This window comes from Leucoraja erinacea, chromosome 26 (genome assembly GCF_028641065.1).
Source record: "Leucoraja erinacea ecotype New England chromosome 26, Leri_hhj_1, whole genome shotgun sequence".
In the NCBI taxonomy this organism is placed as follows: Eukaryota; Metazoa; Chordata; class Chondrichthyes; order Rajiformes; family Rajidae; genus Leucoraja; species Leucoraja erinaceus.
This window is the reverse complement of record NC_073402.1, coordinates 31,897,146-31,909,282: the sequence shown is the minus strand read 5'-3', so window position 1 is coordinate 31,909,282 and position 12,137 is coordinate 31,897,146.

Below are 12,137 nucleotides of genomic sequence, written 5' to 3'. Positions count from 1 at the left end.
GGAACTCCGGGGGTCGGGCAGCGTCTGTGGAGACTAAACGCTGATCATTAGACCGGAGTTAGACCGCTCTCAGCTCAACTCCAGGGGAGGAGGAGGAGAGGGGGTATACATGTCACCGTTCAGCCCCTCTCCCTCGGGGGTGGTTAGCTCTAACTCTAAGCCCTCTCCCCCGTCTCCCCCTCTCTCCCTCAATATCCCCCCTCCCTCTCTCTCCCTCTCCCTCTCTCTCTCTCTCCCTCTCTCTCTCCCTCTCTCCCCCTCTCTCTCCCTCTCTCTCTCTCTCCTCTCTCTCTCTCTCTCTCTCTCTCTCTCTCTCCTCTCTCTCTCTCCCTCTCTCCCTCTCTCTCTCCCTCTCTCCCTCTCTCCCTCTCTCTCTCTCTCTCTCTCTCTCTCTCTCTCTCTCCCTCTCTCTCCCTCTCTCTCTATCTCTCTCTCTCTCTCTCTCTCTCTCTCTCTCTCTCTCTCTCTCTCCCTCTCTCCCACCTCTCTCTCTCTCCTCTCCTCCCACTCCCACTCCCCTCTCTCCCCTCCCTCTATCCCTCTCTCCCACTCCCTCTCTCCCACTCCCTCTCTCCTTCTCTCTCCCTTTCCCTCTCTCCCACTCCCTCTCTCCCACCCCCTCTCTCCTTCTCTCTCCCTATCCCTCTCTCCCACTCCCTCTCTCCCCTCTCCCCCTCCCTATCCCCCTCTCTCTCTCCCTCTCCCACCCCCCTGTCCCCTCCAGCGGGTACCTGTGACTATGTTGAGCAGGAGCTGCGCTCCCCTGCGCGCCGCCGTCCCCATCACCTCTCACTGCCCGGTTGTATGCGCCGCGGGGCGGGCTCTCCCTCACACACCGGGCTGCCAATCCGGACCATGTCTGTACCCGCCCCACCCCGGGGAGGCGGCCGTTCAGCCCGTCCCGCCGCACATAGACCACTCCCTTCCACCTGCCCATCGCAGCCCTGCATTCCCTCAGCCTGTCCACAGATGCTGCCCGACCCGCTGAGTTCCTACAGCACTTTGTGTTAGTTTACTTTACTTAAGTTTGTTGTCACAATCCAGTCAGTGGAAAGATGACATGATTATAATCGAGGCATCCACGATGTACAGTTACAGGATAAAGGGAATAACGTTTAGTGCAACATAAAGCCCAGTAAAGTCCGAAAAAGGGTCTTGATCGAAACTTCACCAATTCCCTCTGCCAGAGATGCTGCCTGTCCCGCTGAGTTACTCCAGCATTTTGTGTCCATCTTCGGTGTAAACCAGCATCTGCAGTTCCTTCCTACACACTCTCCTTCTCATTTGACAACGTCTTTGGAGCAGTCATGCAGCACAGAAACAGGCCATTGGTACCTTCAACTGAATGGTGGCCGATTAGGAAAAGGGGAGATGCAACGAGACCTGGGTGTCATGGTACACCAGTCATTGAAAGTAGGCATGCAGGTGCAGCAGGCAGTGAAGAAAGCGAATGGTATGTTAGCTTTCATAGCAAAAGGATTTGAGTATAGGAGCAGGGAGGTGCTACTGCAGTTACACAGGATCTTGGTGAGACCACACCTAGAGTATTGCGTACAGTTTTGGTCTCCGAATTTGATGAAGGGCATTTTGCCATAGAGGGAGTGCAGAGACGGTTCACCACACTGGATAGACTGGAAAGACTGGATAGACTTGGCATGTACTCGCTAGAATTTAGAAGATTGAGGGGGGATCTTATAGAAACTTACAAAATTCCTTAAGGGGTTGTAACAGGCTAAATGGAGGAAGATTGTTCCCGATGTTGGGGAAGTCCAGAACAAGGGGTCACAGTTTAAGGATAAGGGGGAAATCTTTTAGGGCTGAGATGAGAAAAACATTTTTTACACAGAGAGTGGTGAATCTCTGGAATTCTCTGCCACACAATGTAGTTGAGGCCAGTTCATTGGCTATATTTAAGAGGGAGTTAGATGTGGCCCTTGTGGCTAATGGGATCAGAGGGTATGGAGAGAAGGCAGGTACGGGATACTGAGTTGGATGATCAGCCATGATCATATTGAATGGCGGTGCAGGCTCGAAGGGCCGAATGGCCTACTCCTGCACCTATTGTCTAGGTTTCTATTTTTCTATGGTTCATGCTGACCAAGATGCTCCAATAAGTTAGTCCCAGTTACCTGTGTTTGGTCCATATCCATCCATGTACTTGGAAGGAATGACCAGGTGAGGCTTCAGGTTGGACCTGAAGAAGGGTCCTGACATGAAGCGTCACATAGAAAATAGGTGCAGGAGTAGAGGCCATTCGGCCCTTCGAGCCTGCACCGCCATTCAATATGATCATGGCTGATCATCCAACTCAGTATCCCGTACCTGCCTTCTCTCCATACTCCCTGATCCCTTTAGCCACAAGGGCCACATCTAACTCCCTCTTAAATATAGCCAATGAACTGGCCTCAACTACCTTCTGTGGCAGAGAGTTCCAGAGATTCACCACTCTCTGTGTGAAAAAAGTTTTTCTCATCTCGGTCTTAAAGGATTGCCCCCTTATCCTTAAGCTGTGACCCCTTGTCCTGGACTTCCCCAACATCGGGAGCAATCTTCCTGCATCTAGCCTGTCCAACCCCTTAAGAATTTTGTAAGTTACTATAATATCCCCCCTCAATCTCCTAAATTCTAGCGAGTACAAGCCGAGTCTATCCAGTCTTTCCTCACATGAAAGTCCTGACATCCCAGGAATCAGTCTGGTGAACCTTCTCTGCACTCCCTCTATGGCAATAATGTCCTTCCTCAGATTTGGAGACCAAAACTGTACGCAATACAAGTGTGGTATCACCAAGACCATGTACAACTGCAATAGAACCTCCCTGTTCTTATACTCAAATCCTTTTGCTATGAAAGCTAACATAGCATTCGCTTTCTTCACTGCCTGCTGCACCTGCATGCCTACTTTCAATGACTGGTGTACCATGACACCCAGGTCTCGCTGCATCTCCCCCTTTCCTAATCGGCCACCATTTAGATAATAGTCTGCTTTCCTGTTTTTGCCACCAAAATGGATAACCTCACATTTATCCACATTAAACTGCATCTGCCAAACATTTGCCCACTCACCCAGCCTATCCAAGTCACCTTGCAGTCTCCTAGCATCCTCCTCACAGCTAACACTGCCCCCCAGCTTAGTGTCATCTGCAAACTTGGAGATGTTGCCTTCAATTCCCTCATCCAGATCATTAATATATATTGTAAATAGCTGGGGTCCCAGCACTGAGCCTTGCGGTACCCCACTAGTCACTGCCTGCCATTGTGAAAAGGACCCGTTTACTCCTACTCTTTGTCACCTGTCCATTCCCGCCACAGATGCTGCCTGAGTTCCTCCAGCACTTTAGTTTTTGCTCCAGGTTCCAGTAACTGCAGTCTCTTGTGCTTCCAAATACATTCATCCCATCCAGAACCAGATCTAAAATTACATATTACAATCATTCATAGAAACATATAAAATAGATGCAGGAGGAGGCCATTCGGCCCTTCGAGCCAGCACCGCCATCCATTGTGATCATGGCTGATCGTCCTCTATCAATAACCCGTGCCTGCCTTCTCCCCACATCCCTTGACTCCACTAGCCCCTAGAGCTCTATCTAACTCTCTCTTAAATCCATCCAGTGACTTGGCCTCCACTGCCCTCTGTGGCAGGGAATTCCATAAATTCACAACTCTCTGGGTGAAAATGTTTTTTCTCACCTCAGTCTTAAATGGCCTCCCCTTTTATTCTAAGACTGTGGCCCCTGGTTCTGGACTCGCCCAACATTGGGAACATTGTTGTGGCGAGTCCATTCCACACTGTTACATCTCTACTCCCACAGCAACATGAATTATTGAACCATGTACCTTGCACTAAACGTTATTCCCTTATCCTGTATCTGTGCACTGTAAATGGATCTATTGTAATCATGTGTTGTCTTTCCACTGACTGGTTAGCACGCAACAAAAGCTTTTCACTATACCTCGATACACGTGACAATAAACTAAACTGAACTGACTACATTCCATTCCCCTATGTTTTATACTTTGACATTTTCCATGCTCTTTTAATTAATTCTGTTTTTATGTTCTCCCCCAGATTGTCCTTGGCATCTCACCGTGCTTGGTCTGCAGAGATGAAGATTGCTGACTCCACACCACCAACGTCTTCCCTAACTCGTGTAATCTCAAATACTTCCAAAATAACAACCGTCCAAACTAAACCTTGCATAGACACAAAATGCTGCAGTAACTCAGCGGGACAGGCGGCATCTCTGGAGAGAAGGAATGGGTTGCTGAGTTACTCCAACATTTTAGGCAGACTGAGCGGAGGTGATTAGCGAAACGATCGCCGAGCCTGTACTTGGTCTCGCTGATATACAGGAGTCCACACCTGGAACAAGTCTGAAGAAGGGTCTCAACCTGAAACGTCACCCATTGCTTCTCTTCAGAGATGCTGCCTGTCCCACTGAGTTACTCCAGCATTTTGTTTCTATCTTTGGTGTAAACCAGCATCTGCAGTTCCTTCCCACCCGCCAAACTAAATCTTGTTTGATTTATCACCAAACTAAAATAAGATACAAAATTATATTCTTTAAAGGATTCCTAAGTATACAAGCCCAGCTGCTCCATTCTCTCGACAGATGACAGTCCCGCCATCCCGGGAATTAACCTTGTAAACCTACGCTGCACTCCCTCAATAGCAAGGATGTCCTTCCTCAAATTTTGAGACCAAAACTGCACACAGTACTCCAAGTGTGGTCTCACTGGGGCTCTGTCCAACTGTAGAAGGACCTCTTTGCTCCTATACTCAACTCCTCTTGTTATATGGAATGTCTTTAGTCAGAGGGTGGTAAACCATTGGGAGTGGAGGATGTAATGTTTTCTGTATGACCCTGTTGTGACTGGCACATTGAATACACGCCCGACATCTTGTAAGCAGAGGTTATTTCCAACAACTAACAGAAACTTCTAGAAGGTAATTGGCATCAGTCACGACAGGCAAACCTGGCAGCTTCTACTCCTGGCCTGAGAGCACTGCCATGTACACATCGGTAACGAGTACAGATGATGCAAGACAGCACGAGCATTTACAACACAGAGGAATTCATTGTCACAGACGGCGGGGAAGTCATAGAAACATAGAACATAGGTGCAGGAGTAGGCCATTCGGCCCTTCGAGCATGCACCGCCATTTGATAGATCATGGCTGATCATCCAACTCAGTATCCTGTACCTGCCTTCTCTCCATACCCCCTGATCCCTTTAGCCACAAGGGCCACATCTAACTCCCTCTTAAATATAGCCAATGAACTGTGGCCTCAACTATCTTCTGTGGCAGAGAATTCCACAGATTCACCACTCTCTGTGTAAAAAATTATTTTCTCATCTCGGTCCTAAAAGATTTCCCCCTTATCCTTAAACTGTGACCCCTAGTTCTGGACTTCCCCAACATCGGGAATAATCTTCCTGCATCTATTCGTTGGGTATTTTAGGTATGAGGTTGATAGGGGGATGATCAGCCATGATCACATTGAATGGCGGTGCTGGCTCGAAGGGCCGAATGGCCTACTCCTGCACCTGTTGTCTATTGTCTATTGACAGGTTCTTAAAATTAAAACAAAAATAATCAAATACAATAAGTTTTAATTTCAATAGCGCGCGGTCCATTCAAACCTGATTAGTTCTGGCATTAAAGGATGTGGGGAGAAGGCTGGGGATGGGACGGGTTAAGAGGGAAAAATGGAACAGCCATGATTGAATGGTGGGGTAAACTTAATGGGCCGAATGGCCTAATTCTGCTGCTATGACTTATGGTGGTATTTAAAATTGGGGACAAGTAATGGCAGGTGAAATATTGACCCAGGATGGTCTTGGACTTGTGGACTTGTCAGCCTGATCAATGCGAGACAAGGTGTTGCTCAAGGAAATTGGAACGACAAGAGATAGAACTATCGAGTAATAACGCTCTGGCTTTCAGCTGCGGAAGAACAGGTCGGGCAGCATCTGTGGGAGGTGACGTGCACTTGATGGGTTGTCTGTCGTAAAAGATCATAAGTGACAGGAGCGGAATTAGGCCATTCGGCCCATCAAGTCTACTCCGCCATTCAATCACGGCTGATCTATCTCTCCCTCTCAACCCCATTCTCCTGCCTTCTCCACATAACCCCTGACACCCAAACTAATCAAGAATCTATCTATCTCTGCCTTAAAAATACCCATTGATGGCCTCCACAGCCGTCTGTGGCAATGAATTCCACAGATTCACCACCCTCTGGATAAAGAAGTTCCTCCTCATCTCCTTCCTAAAGGAACGTCCTTTAATTCTGAGGCTGTGACCTCTAGGCCTAGACTCTCCCACCAGTGGAAACATCCTCTCCACATCCACTCTATCCAGGCCTTTTATTAGTTGGTAAGTTTCAATGATTTTCCCCTCATCCTTCTAAACTCCATGTATGTGAACATCCATATGGTTCCATCATTATATGTAGAGGGATGAAGTGCAGGGCTGCATGGTGGGCTGCATGGTGGGTTGAATGTTGGGCTGCATGTTGGGCTGCATGGTGGTGGGCTGCATGGTGGTGGGCTGCATGGTGGTGGGCTGCATGGTGGTGGGCTGCATGGTGGGCTGCATGGTGGTGGGCATGGTGGGCTGCATGTGGGTCTGAATGGTGGTGGGCTGCATGGTGGGCTGCATGGTGGTGGGTTGCATGTTGGGCTGCATGGTGGGTGCTGCATGGTGGTGGGTTGCATGTTGGGCTGCATGGTGGGCTGCATGGTGGGTTGCATGGTGGTGGGTTGCATGTTGGGCTGCATGTTGGGCTGCATGTTGGGCTGCAAGGTGGGTTGCATGGTGGTGGGTTGCATGTTGGGCTGCAAGGTGGGTTGCATGGTGGTGGGCTGCATGTTGGGCTGCAAGGTGGGTTGCATGGTGGTGGGCTGCATGTTGGGCTGCATGGTGGTGGGCTGCATGGTGGTGGGATGCATGGTGTGGGCTGCATGTTGGGCTGCATGGTGGGCTGCATGGTGGGTGCATGGTGGGGTTGCATGGTGGGCTGTGTTGGGCTGCATGTTGGGCTGCATGTTGGGCTGCATGGTGGTGGGCTGCATGTTGGGGGCTGCAAGGTGGGTTGCATGCATGGTGGTGGGGCTGCATGTTGGGCTGCATGGTGGTGGGCTGCATGGTGGTGGGATGCATGGTGGGCTGCATGGTGGGATGCATGGTGGCTGCATGGTGGGGATGCATGGTGGGATGCATGGTGGTGGGCTGCATGTTGGGCTGCATGGTGGTGGGATGCATGGTGGGTTGCATGTTGGGCTGCATGTTGGGCTGCATGGTTGGTTGCATGGTTGGGCTGCATGTTGGGCTGCATGGTGGTGGGCTGCATGGTGGTGGGTTGCATGGTGGGCTGCATGTTGGGCTGCATGTTGGGCTGCATGTGGTGGGATGCATGGTGGGTTGCATGTTGGGCTGCATGTTGGGCTGCATGGTGTGGTGGGTTGCATGTTGGGCTGCATGTTGGGCTGCATGGTGGTGGGATGCATGGGGGGCTGCATGGTGGGCTGCATGGTGGTGGGATGCATGGTGGTGGGATGCATGGTGGTTGCATGTTGGGCTGCATGTTGGGATGCATGGTGGTGGGATGCATGTTGGGCTGCATGTTGGGCTGCATGTTGGGATGCATGGTGGTGGGATGCATGTTGGGCTGCATGGTGGTGGGCTGCATGGTGGGTTGCATGGTGGGTTGCATGGTGGTGCATGGGGCTGCATGGTGGTGGGATGCATGGTGGGATGCATGTTGGGCTGCATGGTGGGCTGCATGGTGGGGCTGCATGGGGGTGGGCTGCATGGTGGGATGCAGGGTGGGCTGCATGGTGGGCTGCATGGTGGTGGGGCTGCAGGGTGGGCTGCATGGTGGGCTGCATGGTGGGCTGCATGGTGGGATGCAGGGTGGGCTGCATGGTGGGATGCAGGGTGGGATGCATGGTGGTGGGCTGCATGCATGTTGGGCTGCATGGTGGGCTGCATGGTGGGCTGCATGGTGGGCTGAAGGGCCTGTTACTGAGCTGTACTACCCTTTGCTCTTGTTCAGGCTGGTGTGATGATTGAAGCCTCATCACCAACAGTGAGGAGCATCACTCAGATGGTGCCACAGATCAGTGCTCCGTCACCCCCCACAAGATTCCTCCACGAGAGGAATAGATCGTGTAGACGCCCAGAGTCTCTTGTTTAGAGTAGGGGAATCGAGGACCAGAGGACATAGGTTTAAGGTGAAGGGGAAAAGATTACCAGGAATCTGAGGTGTAGCATTTTCTCACAGAGGGTGGTGGGTGTATGGAACAAGCTGCCAGAGGAGGTAGTTGAGGCTGGGACTATCCCAACGTTTAAGAAACAGTTAGACAGGTACATGGATAGGACAGGTTTGGAGGGATATGGACCAAGCGCAGGCAGGTTGGACTAGTGTAGCTGGGACATGTTGGCTGGTGTCGGCCAGTTTCCATGTTGTATGACTCCAAAGCAACAGTGCAGGCACGGAAAATATTGCACTGAGGGTCTGGATGGACATCGTTACAGAGAGATCTTCCCCAGTTAGAAGCAGCTCACCAACTAACCCACTGCAGTAAGGCAACAACACACTGGAATTCTCCTTAAGCCGAATATTGTGTCACCACGTCACAACTTATTATAAGATTAAAACTCACAACACCCCTGCAATGATAGATACAAGAGCTCACAGTGGTGCAGCAGGTGGAGCTGCTACCTCACAGCTCCACAGGCCCAAGTTCGATCCAGCCCACGGTGCTGTCTGTGCGGAGTTTGCACGTATACTCCCACGACCCGTGTGGGTTTTCTCCGGGTACTCCGATTTCCTCCACACTCCAAAGAGGTGCAGGTTTGTAGGCTTATTGGCTTCAGTAAAATTGTAAATTGTCCCTGACCGTTGGTAACCATTGGTCGATGTGGACTTGGCTGGCCAAAGGGCCTGTTTCTGTGCTGTCCTTCTAAAGTCCAAAGACTCACGTCAAATAAATTATGCTTCAATTATACTCAACTTCTGCAAGAGTAAAATGAAAAGAACTATGCACAGAAATAAAGACACTCCCTTTTGTTTTGCTATCTTTATTTATATGTGATAAAGTTATCAACATCTTATCAAAATGCCTGACTGTGTCCTGACCCTGGCTGAGAGATGGAACTTTGGTGAGGGCTAAACAACATCAAGGTTAACAAGAGATTAGTACAGCACTAACAAATGTTACTAAAGAAAAATAAAGCAGGTCAAACAACTTTTGGCCTAGAAGTGGAAACAAGGAACAAGGAAATAAGCAGGTGGTAGTTTAGCAAGGAAAGACACAGAGTGCTGGAGTAACTCAGCGGGTCAGGCAGCATCTGTGGATAACATGGATAGGTGACGTTTCACAGAGTGCTGGAGTAACTCAGCGGGTCAGGCAGCATCTGTGGAGAACGTGGATAGGTGACGTTTCACAGAGTGCTGGAGTAACTCAGCGGGTCAGGCAGCATCTGTGGAGAACATGGATAGGTGACGTTTCACAGAGTGCTGGAGTAACTCAGCGGGTCAGGCAGCATCTGTGGAGAACATGGATAGGTGATGTTTCACAGAGTGCTGGAGTAACTCGGTGGGTCAGGCAGCATCTGTGGAGAACATGGATAGGTGACGTTTCACAGAGTGCTGGAGTAACTTGGTGGGTCAGGCAGCATCTGTGGAGAACATGGATAGGTGAGGGGTGAGGGTGGGGGCAGGGTGATTAACAGCTAGTTTTAAGCCTGGGAAAGAGGCAGACAGTGAACTCAGGTGGTATTCCCGACTGCCCGCTGCCTGAGCCCGTGAATGGGCATTTTGACCTGGAGTTTACTCCGTCGCTGGCTTACCTGTCATTTCTCAGTTGCACCCATTTACTCCATCAAACTTCAGTCAAATCGAAGACATTTCACCCTGAGATATTTTCTATTTTGAAGCCATTCTATCAGCACTAACTGGTGCAGGAGGCAGGTGCCGTATCTGAGAGTGTAAACGCAGGCAGCCTAACTCCTCAAGTACTAGGTTTTTGCTACCCCAAGGCCAAAGATGTTACCTACCAGTGGGAGATTCTAGGACCAGAGGGCACAGCCTCAGAATAAAAGGATGTACCTTTAGAAAGGAGATGAGGAGAAGTTTTTTCAGCTAGAGTGTGGTGTATCTGTGGAACTCATTGCCACAGACGGCCTCAGATGCCAAGGCATTGGGTATTTTTAAGGCGGAGATTGGCAGATTCTTGATTAGTATGGGTATCAAGGGTTATAGGGAGAAGGCAAGAGAATGGGTCAGGTGAATGGTCGAGTAGACTAAATGGGCCGAATGGCCTCATTCTATGGCTGATGAACAAAATAAACTGATTTTTTTCTGTCATTTTCTGTTCTAAATTTGGATTTCCAGCATCTCCAGATTTCTGATTTGCTGAGTCTACAGAATGATTTTCACGCCCAGGTTTATTTAGCTGATGTATTGACATAGCAGGAATCAGCGGCAAGACTTTAGTGTGATATTATGTTGCAGCTTTGGTCTGTGGAGTTTGGATCAAAGCAGAGCTTATACATGTCCTCATATTCCCATCTATCGTCTCCTCTCATCCCGCCTCTCCTCACATAACGTGGCTTTCAGATACGACAGCACGCTGGCGCAGCGGTAGAGTTGCTGCCTCACAGCGCCGGAGACCCGGGTTCCATCCTGACTACGGGTGCTGTCTGTACGGAGTTTGCACGTGACCTGCTTGGGTTTTCTCCGGGTGCTCCGGTTTCCTCCCACATTCCAAAGACGTGCAGGTTTGTAAGTTAATTGGCTTTGGTAAAATTGTAAATTGTCCCCGGTGTGTGTAGGATAGTGTAAGTGTGCGGGGATCGCTGGTCGGGACGGACTGGATGGGCCGAAGGGCCTGTTTCTGTGCTGTACTGTTCTATGTTCGATGAAAGAATCAGAACAGTTGTGGTTCGGGGTCCTGTGAAGGGGAGGAGGGGTGGACGTGTGTAGGTTAGTTATGTAAAGGTTGGATTGATTCAAAGTTGGACGGATGCATTGAGACAAAATGTAGTGTATGGAATTAGCTGCCAGAGGAGGTAGTTGAGGCTGGGACTATCCCAACGTTTAAGAAACAGTTAGACAGGTACATGGATAGGACAGGTTTGGAGGGATCTCTGCTTCGTTTAACACTTTATAAATCTGGAGATGAGCAATTATTTCATGGAAGATTTCAACAGCTGATCTGATCCAGGAATAAACTTAGAAACAAGGAACTGCAGATGCTGAGATTCACAAAAGAACAAAGTGCTGGAGTAACTCAGCGGGTCAGGCAGCATCTGTGGAGAACATGGATAGGTGACGTTTCACAGAGTGGAGAGTAACTCAGCGGGTGCAGCAGCATCTATGGAGCTAAGGAAATAGGCAACGTTTCGGGCCGAAACCCGGAAGGGTTTCGGCCCGAAACGTTGCCTATTTCCAGAAGGGTTTCGGCCCGAAACGTTGCCTATTTCCTTAGCCCCATAGATGCTGCTGCACCATAACTCAGTGGGTCAGGCAGCATCTGCGGAGAACATGGATAGGTGACATTTCACAGAGTGCTGGAGTAACTCAGCGGGTCAGGCAGCATCTGTGGAGAACATGGATAGGTGACGTTTCACAGAGTGCTGGAGTAACTCAGCGGGTCAGGCAGCATCTGTGGAGAACATGGATAGGTGACGTTTCACAGAGTGCTGGGAGTAACTCAGCGGGGTCAGGCAGCATCTGTGGGGGACCTGGGGCTGGGAGCGCTCTTCTGAAGAAGGGTCTCGACCTGAAACGTCACCGATCCATGTTCTCCAGAGATGCTGCCTGACTGTACAGTGCGTGGGTTTTCTCCGAGATCTTCGGTTTCCTCCCACACTCCAAAGACGTACAGGTTTGAATGTTATTTGGCTTGGTATAAATATAAATGGTGCCTGGATAGTGTTAGTGTGTGGGGATCGCTGGTCGGCGTAGACTCAGTGGGCTGAAGCTCCTGTTTCCGCGCTGCATCTCTAAAGTAGACTAGTACAGACTGACACTCCCATGAAGATGCCGTCAGATGAAACATTGCACCCAGTCTCATCAATCCGGGCCGGCAGGTGTGAAAAATCTGATAGTGTCCTGTGGAAT